Source organism: Callospermophilus lateralis, chromosome 5 (genome assembly GCF_048772815.1).
Source record: "Callospermophilus lateralis isolate mCalLat2 chromosome 5, mCalLat2.hap1, whole genome shotgun sequence".
In the NCBI taxonomy this organism is placed as follows: Eukaryota; Metazoa; Chordata; class Mammalia; order Rodentia; family Sciuridae; genus Callospermophilus; species Callospermophilus lateralis.
The window spans coordinates 5,440,688-5,450,544 of NC_135309.1; positions in this window are offsets into that span (position 1 = coordinate 5,440,688).

Genomic DNA, 9,857 nt, shown 5'->3' on the forward strand with positions numbered 1-9,857 from the left:
TCTAAAGTGATATAGATTGATACCCCTTATGGGTGTGGTATCTATAGCCTTTGTATTAATACTATTTTCATCTAGAGGAGAATGTTCATGAGTGGACCTAACCAATCCTACTGGGGCATGCTCATTTTCTTGGGTTTTTTTTTTCACTTCTGCTCTTTGTATTCAAGTGTCAACAAAGTTTAAATTTGGCTAATATATATGGGGACTAAGTTGCATTGTTTCTTGGTTCAGTTTATCTAAGGAGCAGATTCTCTCCTCTCCTTATCTCTGACTGGAATCCCACTGGGCACTCTCTTCTCTTTGCCTGTTTCACTCACATTCTGCTAGGTACACCCTAGGTCATGCAGTAGGTGCAGCATGGCAGTATATGTTATAATACCCTGCAGCAAATGTCAATGTGACCTTCTCCAGGTGGCTCTCACTTAGCTCTCCACTTGCCAAATGAAAAACACGGAGCATTATTTAGACCCAAGTTTACTGTGCAGCCTCTGAACCCACTAAGTTGAGGATCCTTTTCTCTTCTACAGTTTTTCTCTGCCAAATGTGCCACTGTGTTTCTGTCTCTGTCTCATGCTTCCCCTCCCAGGGAACTGGCATACTGCTAGTGCCACTGCCACCACCAGCTGGACTACAATGTACTTTCTTGTTCTCTATTCAATGCACCCAAATTTCTAAATCTCTAAGAGACTCTGATTGCCACTTATTGAATTTCACCTAATTCCCTCTTTCACCAAACTTGCTGAGGAACAGTACCTTCTGCTTGAGTACCAAACCTATAAACAACCACCGATCCATCTTTCCTCTCATCTGCCATCTTGAATAATATTTCTTTTATTTTTTTAATTTTTATTTTTTTGCATTGTCTTTAGTCTTTAAGTTCAAAAAGCTGCTTTTTTACATTTTAACTTGATTCACTCCCAAGGTCATTTTTATCCACATCTATTTTATTTCTATTTCCTTTTTTTCATCATGAGAAATACAGATTTTTTTCTTTGAACTTATCTAAATAGGAGGAAAAGACAGGTGCTGGGGATATAGCTCAGTTGGTAGAGTTTTCCCTTGCAGTCCCAAGGTCCTGGGTTCAAACTGCAGCACCATGAAAAGAGAAAAGAAAAAAAAAAATGGGGCAGGGGGGAGTCAGTAAATAACCAGAAAGAACGATTTCATTCTATACGGTTTACAAAAGTAAGTACTATTTAGCAATTCAGTGTTGCTATAGAAGAGAGCTTATTTTCATGATAAGTTTTGAAAATTGCTTTTAAACTGGATAATGACAAAGGATAGTTTGATCCTTTCTCATCACTGAGTGTCAAAAATATACTAATGCTTATTAAAAAAATTAAAGTATTAAAGCTCAGTAACTGAAATCCAATAGGATTATTTGTCTCTTCTTGTGATTTGTTTAATAAAATGAATACATGCTATTTTAAAAATTTGTATTTGTAATACAACAAAAGCATAAAATCCTCTGTCAAAATCCAAAGGAGAACCTGAGATCCCATTATTGTTCTCTGTAGCAGTCTGCTCATAGCATTGAGCTATAATTGACAGGTGCCTGTCAATGGCCCTGTAGGGGAAAGACCCTATCTTGCTCATGGTGATATCCCTAGTACAGAAGGCAGAACCTGGACTAATGTGGGTCCAGTAAGTGTTTGCTGGCCAGGTGTGGTGGCACATGTCTGTAATCCTAATGGCTCTAGAGGCTGAGGCATGAGGATTAAAGTTACAAAGCTAGACTCAGCAACTTAGTAAAGTTCTAAGCAACTTGGCAAGACCCTATCTCAAACTAAAAATAAAAAGGGCTAGGCATGTGGCTCAGTGGTTAAGCCCCCCGGGCTCAATCCCTGGTACAAAGAAAAAAAAAAAGTTCACTGAGTGGACAGGAAAGAGTGGCAGTGGCCTCAGGAATGCCAAGAAGACAAACAGAGACAACACGGTGGCCACTGATGAGCAGTAGACTGTGATGGACATAAGAAGTAAACTGTATAAGACTCAGGACATTCAGGATCTCAGGATCTGGGGATGTCCAATGTGGAAACATAAAACAAGATGCCCTTTCAGTCTGTGCCTCGCAGAGTCCAGCAATCTGACTCAAATGGTCACTAGAATCCTACAAAGATGTAGTCTAGGATGAAACTTATTGGTGTCTCAGATCACTAACTAACCCTTTTTTTTTATATTTTTTTCCATTTTTTAGAGGAAATCATTGAAGAACTTGGTAAGTTTTATATCTTTTTTCCATGCTAAATTGGAAATTCAGCCTCCATACCCCCAAAGCAATTATCTCTCTGTGTGATTGGTTGCAGAACAAAGAACATCTCTGTCAATAAAAGGTAAGCAAAGTTACATTTCACACCACTGATACCCCACAAACCATTACTTTCAACAGTCTTTTCTCAGTCGCTCTGCTAACCTTAAATGTGTCCATCTCATTACAGATCTGAAGGAAGCTTGAAGTTTTGCAGGTAGGTGCACAGAGAAGGAAGTGTGGTTAAGGATAACCTCATGCCTGTTCTCTAACCTCTCTGGGATTCTATTGTGAGACAACAGGTTATTCCCTAATGATATATGGGATACAAGTAGGCAAAAAAAGAAAATCCTTAGATGCTAGATATAGGGACCTAAGTTGGCTAAGGCATAAGCTCTGAGCAGCACAGACGTATCAGCATCTCCTAACCCTGACAGGCAGGCTCTCGTCAGTTAGGAGCAGGTCCTCACCATCCTCTTGTGACCACCACCATAGAAGTTGGGTTGGAGCAGCTTCTCTAGGAACACCATAGAACTCTCAGGGGTGATGATGAAGAGATGATGAAGGGTTAGGTCTTTTGTCTCTCCTTTCCTTTCCAACTTCAAATCGTCCGTGTCCACCAGGTCATTCTCACCAACAGGAACACACACTTTTTCCTAACAATAAAGTAAACAGGAATCTCAGTTAACCCAGTCTCTCCATCGGGCTGTTATCCTACTCCTCTCTCCCTTTCCAGAACAGCCTCATTTCATACTTGTAAATACTCTTTCCTAATTTGTACCCTCTACTGTCTTCCCACCCCAGCTCCACAAATACCCACAGCCTGACAACAGCCCTCGTGGTCCTCAGTGGTCCTCATCACCCTCCTGCTGCCTCCTAGCTCCACCTCCTCCTTCTCTCTCCTCCTGCGGCACTGGCCACTCTCCTGCCCACTGCTGAGTTTCTGCCTCTGAGCTGAGCAGGAGGATCATCTCCTTGACCTTCCCCGACCCTTCTGTTATGTCCCCTCTGTCCATGGAGGGCCTGGTGTTCCTGGTGCTAACACCTGGAGACCTTCTGAGTGTCAGAACCTTGGTAAAGACCTTTCCCAAGGGGTTTCCATGCTCCACCCATCTCCTACCAGCTGAGGCCTTGTAAGCTCTGAGGTGACAACAGAAATCTTTTCCTTTCCTTTAGGAAAGGACCTTCAGACCTGCAGGTGGGATGATGTCCTGGATTTTAACAGCATGGTGTTTATTTTCTGTGATGATGAAAAGGGCCTAGAACTCATGTACCTTGTTCATCTGCCCTGCTTTGACCCCTCACAGAGAAGCAATAAGAAGGGTCTTTTCTTATTACTTACTAGTAACTGATCTCCTTCCTTCTGCAGAGAACATCATACTGGATGAACGCACGGCTCACCCCTCCCTCTTTGTGACACAAAATGGGCAGCATGTTTATTCCCTGTCTGTGAATCGAAATGTTCCTGATAGTCCTGAGCGATTTACTCTAATGCCATTTGTGCTGGGTCAGAACAGCTTCTCTAGTGGCAGTCACTACTGGGAGGTTAAAGTAGCAGGAAAGAGCAGGTGGGCTATAGGCCTCTGCTTGGATTCAGTAGACAGAGGAAGAGCTTACGAGGAGTCTTGTCCTGAAGCTGGTTTCTGGACCCTCTCCCTGAAGGATGGTCAGTACAAGGTGCTTTCAATGCACTCTTATAATATCCATGTCCCACTAGCGCCAGAAGTAGTTGGAATTTTTTTGCAATATGAAGAAGGTTTGATCTCTTTCTATAATGCGATAGAACTTACCATTCTCTTTACTCTCAAAAGCAAGTTCACCCAGCCCCTGAGGCCATATTTCAACCCTGGACCTCCTATTCCAGGAAGCACTCAGGGCCTAACCATCCGGCATTTTCCATGAGCTTCTGATTTTTCCCTAGAGAAGAATGGAGAAACATTCCCCAAGGGTCATCCTTATGGACCATGGGCACAGTGGCCATTCCCCAGGCAGGATGCTGGGGGCCAGGGGTGTGAGGATCCCTCAAGGACCCTGGCTGCTCCCAGTGCTGTGGGGACTGAATGATCCTCCTCACGGGGCCAGCTCCACTACTCATCAAACTCTGCCATCCTAGCTGGATTCACTGCTGAAACTGATAAACATCATTTCTCAACAAATATCTCTTTTATATTTCTCACTATGCTTCACAGCTTATTCAGAGTATTTTACTTTTACTAATAAGCTGTTGCTTCTTCAGGAGTATACACCAAGTGCTGCCTATTTCCATGACTATTTTTGAGCCAAAACAACTGACTGAAACACAGTTTTTGTTTTGTCGGGGAGAGGGAGATATATTGAGGATTGAACTCAAGGGCACTCAAACACTGAGCCACATCCCCGGCCCTTTTTTGTATTTTATTTAGAGACAGGGTCTCACTGAGTTGCTTAGTGTCTTGTTGTAGCTGAAGCTGAATTTGAACTCCAGATCCTTCTGCCCCAGCCTCCTGAGCCCCTGGATTAACAGGAGTGTGCCACCATGCCCAGTGTTGAACACAGGTTTATACTAAGAATCATGATCTCAAGAAACTTGCATCCTGTAGCAGCTAACACACCTGGACTCTAAGACTTTTTCATGCAGGAACCATCTTATAAGTCTCTCCCAAGTTCTGACATTCTATTATAACACATTTCCTTAGCCTCCTTATCAATTTTTATATATTTAATTGACAAATATTATATGTAAATTCATGGCTTAAAATATTGGATGTGTGTGACCATTGTGTATTTTTTTATCACAATCACTTTTCATTAACAGACACACATAGTTTATTAAAAGTCCAAACCTACTCACTTTTCCATATAAAGTGGGTACACCTTGTCAGTACCTCCAGTACCCACTGACTGCTCCAGGTCCAGGAAGCCATGCTCTGCCCTCTGCTCCCCTCAGGCTGAGTTTTGCATATATTCTGTGGATTCTGTGGTAAGTGGTCAACCCGAGCTTCCAAAACTAGGTTAAAGGCCATGGTCACCACAGCAGGAGTGTCAGCTCCAGGACGTCCCTTTCTTCCTGGAGTCACACGACAGTATGAACCAAACCCTTGAGAGACAAACCAAGCCACCCCTCTCCAGAGTCCAAGATATAAAGCTCAAACACTATCTACAGAGAAGGTCAGGTTATAACAAAACCCCAGGAAGCATACAGAGAAATTTAAACTCTCACACATTTGCAGGTTACAGCGCAAAATCACACAGCAGCTCAAGGAAGGTTCTGGCAGATTCTCATGAAGGTAACCAGATAGCACCTTATGATCTGCAAACCCACAACCAGGTACATGCTAGAGAGAAAAGAATGCACGTGAAAACAGAAGCAGGTACCAAAACCTCAAGCAGCATTATTAATAGTATCTAAAACTTGGGACCAGTACTGTTACTTGGACATTGTATGAATAAATTTGTAATCCATTCACAAGATGAATTACAATTTGACATTTAAAACATGAAACCCTGACACATTCAACCAGAATAGGACCCTGAGAGAAGCTGAGGTGGGTGACAGAATCAGGGTTTGAGAAGACTGTACCCTATCTTGTGTGGTCAACCAGCCTGTGCCCACGAAAATCCCAGTTTGTGGTGTTAGGAGGGGGAGGGCTACCTGGATGGGGAGGAAGGACAGTCTGGAGGGGGGAGTGCTCCCCATGTGCCGAGTGGGTACATGATGTAAACCAAGAACAGAGTCAGCACCTGCTCCCTGGAGGTCCTGGCATCCAGTGCTGGCCACTATCCTTCAAGGTGGCTGCTCATCGTCCTTGCTTCCTGTGGTTCATGCCCTGATGTCCAGGTGCTACTGCCTTCATTGAGTAAGGGCTGACCCTCGAGTGGTGGAGATAACAGTGTGCACATCCATGGTTCATCCTCAAGGGTAGGTCCAAATGGGTCTCCAGCAGTGCTCACTCTGTGGGAAGCCAGCACTACACCATGAGTACGCTCACATGGCCCTGTGGAGGAGCCGGGGAATCTGAGTCTCCAGCTCAGAGCCTTGTGGACCAGGAGCCTTGAAGTGAGATTTCCAGACCCACTGAGCAAACCTCAAACTGCAATGTGTGCAGAGATCCAGAGATGATCTGACCAAGGCCTGAGTCCCTGAGCTGCAGTGGGGAAACCATGGCTGGTGCAGTGCCCTGGCTCTCTCACCTAACTCAGTCTGAGGGGTGTTCCTAGCTGGGTGGGAAGGGTGCAGATTGTCTGTGGATTGTGTGTCACCAAACATTGTAAATAACAATGACCTACAATCAGTAGGTTTGCTCTTTGAGGCACTATCAGTGAGTAATTCTGAAATACATCTGTGTGGTGTAGGCTTAGAAAAATGGGAAAGTATGTTAAAGGAAATGAAACCTGGGTTTCTCATAGTTGGAAATGTTAGCTACAAATATGAAGGGGAAGAATAAGATGTTTACTTTGAAAACTCAGTAACAGTGAGCACACCAGTGACAAGAGGTTGATCTGTAAAATGTCTTCATTCAAAGGAACTAGGGGTCTTTAGAGAAAAGGTGGCTTCCAGGAACAAGCAAGCCATGTGGGCTGGGCTCTTCAGTCTTGTTGTAAAGGAGGGAAGCTCTCAGACTGTGACATGAACAGAGACTAACTGTAGAACAGAGGAGGCAGCTAAAGAGGTGCCCTATGTTCAAGTTTGAAAAACATAATAAAATTCATAATTAAATATTCCATGTTCCTTGTTGACATAGATTGATAATGAGTAAAGCACCCAATGCCACATGAGAACAAACTCCTCCATTCAGTAGAATGTGAGCTGACAAACAGGGAAGGAATCTAGAACTGTCACATGGAGCAATGTGCTCACAAGGGCTCAGATCATCCCCCTACAGAGTACTGTGTCACACCTGTCCACGATGCACAGGCCTGCTGGACACTAGCTAGACCCACAACGGCAGTTCCCTTGGATGATGTGGGGACACCATGGTGTCAGGCCCCTGACACAGAACACTGGAGGCTTCTAGTCTCTGCTGCGGCCTCTCCACGAACCCCCTCTCATGGTTCAATCTCAAGAAACCTTCACAGTAATCCCCGAGAGTTGCTCTGTGCCTTCCCTGTGCTGCACACAGCCAACAATCCAGCAATCCTCAGGTCACGGAAAGAGGAACAGTCCCAGGGTAAAGAGCATGGAATAAGTGACACTAAAAGCAACCCAGGCTCCTGAATTCTTCACTAAAAACATTAACAGGTGAAAAGGATGCTGTTGTCAGGAGTGGCAAAACTGTGGGGGAGCCGGTGATGGTGTGGGGTCAACGTTGGGTTGCACAATTCACACAGAAGTCATAGATGTCCTTGTTCTTAGGACATACACATTGAATTATTTAATGAGGGGGAAACATGAAGTTTCCAAGTAACTCCCAAGTGACTCACAGAAAGTCTACACATACATGGTGTGTAGTATGTGTATGCATTTAGCACATATGAAGATCTTACCTGATACTTCTAGTCTTCAAGCCCTCTGTAAGACTGAAATAATACCAAAATGCAACATTAAAAGATACACAGTGTACATGTATGACACCCACTTAAGGACCTCCGCTGCCCTCTGAAGCAGAAGATACCTCCTATTGAGTGTCCTCTTTCCACACCACTCACTGTCCCTCCCACCTCAACCACAGTCACCTCCCCTTGGTAACACACTGATGCTGCTGACCTTCATGCACACATAACTGAGCTCCATTCACACCTGCCAATAGCATGACTGCCACACCTCTATGCTCCATCTAAGAAACAGACGACCCGGGGAAGGTTGTTAAAACCCTCTCGAATGGCTTAAGAGCTGGCCAAGGCTTCCAAAACCCACCAGAAATAGAAAGAAAATGGGAAGAAATAGCAGATCTAGGAGATGGGAGGCAAAGTAAATACTCTGAGACGTGCAGAGACTTGAGGATTGGTTTTAGAGAATAAAATAAGCCCAAATTTCTAAAACCCAAACCGAGACCAGGTTGGAGAAGGGGAAAGGTCAACAGAGAGAGAAAGAGGGAGGAGAAAAGCACATAGGTTAACCATTCACAAGGTTTGGAACAAAAAGTAGAAAAAAAAATTAAAATGTGATAGTAAATTGCTGTTCGAGCAGTAGATCAAGCAGCATAAAACAAAACTGTAAATAGAAAGCCCTGAGGGCACTGCCGTAGTTGTGGGGAGTCCACAGTTGACCAGTGACCCCCTTAGACAACAAAGCCTCTGCCCACCTCCAGACAGCAGCAGATTAAACCAGAACACCCTGCAGTGGGCTCTCTTCAGAATCCAGCTAGAGAGGACGTGTAACTGGATCACTACTAGCTGAAAGTGGCGACAACCCCTGCCCCTGACCAGGAACAAGAACCAAGGCGTGGAACAGCCCACCTGGGAAGTTTAGGAAGGACCCAGGACTCAACTAGGGTGCCACCAGGCAGACAAAGAAGGAGCAGAGGCCCACAGCTGGAGGAGGTTGAAGTCAGAGCTCAGATCTGGGCAGCAAGGCAATTTAGGGCCTGAGCATAGGGAAGGGGCAGGGAACCTTAGAACAGCTGCCCAGGAAGAGCCTGAGTTGTAAGAAACCTAGAGAGACTGTGCCCCTGACCATGCACCCACATGGGCCAAAGCTCAGAGAAGCTGCCTGAATGTTCACATTCAGAGGTGGGGATCCTAGATTGTGGCTGTGGCTGGGGAAAGCAGGGCAGCTGTGCCTGAGTCCCCAGAGAGCTTAAAGGAAAAGTGTCCAGACCTTTACTACAGCCAGAAAATCTGCAACTGCTAGAAGAAAATGTGCACCCAACACTGCTATATGGTAGCACAAGAAACGACTTCCTTAACAGGAGTCCCAAAGCATAAGAAAGAAAAGGGAAAAACAATAATTGTGGTGGCGTCAAGTTAAACTGATTCTGTGTAACAAGAGAAGCGATTAACAGCATGAATCAAAAGCCTAGAGAATGGGAGAAGACTTTGACACCTGCTTCCCAGATAGAACATTAACATCCAGAATATACAAATAATGTAATATATATATATATATATATATATATATATATATATATATATATATATATATATATATATATATAAAATGGGCTAAAGAAAGATACTTCTCAAAAGAAGAAAAACAACTGGCCAACAAATATATAAAAAAATATCCAACATCTATAGCAATCATGGAAATGCAAGTTGAAACTACATAAAGATTTCATTTCAGTCCAGGGAGAATGTCAGTTTAAAGAATGCAAGTAAAAGTATATATTGGTGAGGATGTGGGGGAAAGTACAATCACACATTGTTTGGGGAGACTGCAAATTATTACAAACACTCTGGAAAACCTTTGGAGATTAATTGAAAAACTAGGAATGGCACTATCATATAACCCAGTTATCCCACTCCTTAGTATTTACCCAAAAGAACTAAAATCAGCATACTATAGGGATGCAGCCACATTATTGTTTATAGCAGCACAACTCACAATAGCCAGACTGTGGAACCAACCCAGGTGCCCGTCAATAGATGAATGGATAAAGAAAATGTGGTGTATATTCAATGGAGTATTACTCAAGAAAAGAAATCAGGGCATTTGCTGGAAAATGGATGGAACCAGAGAACATCATGCTAA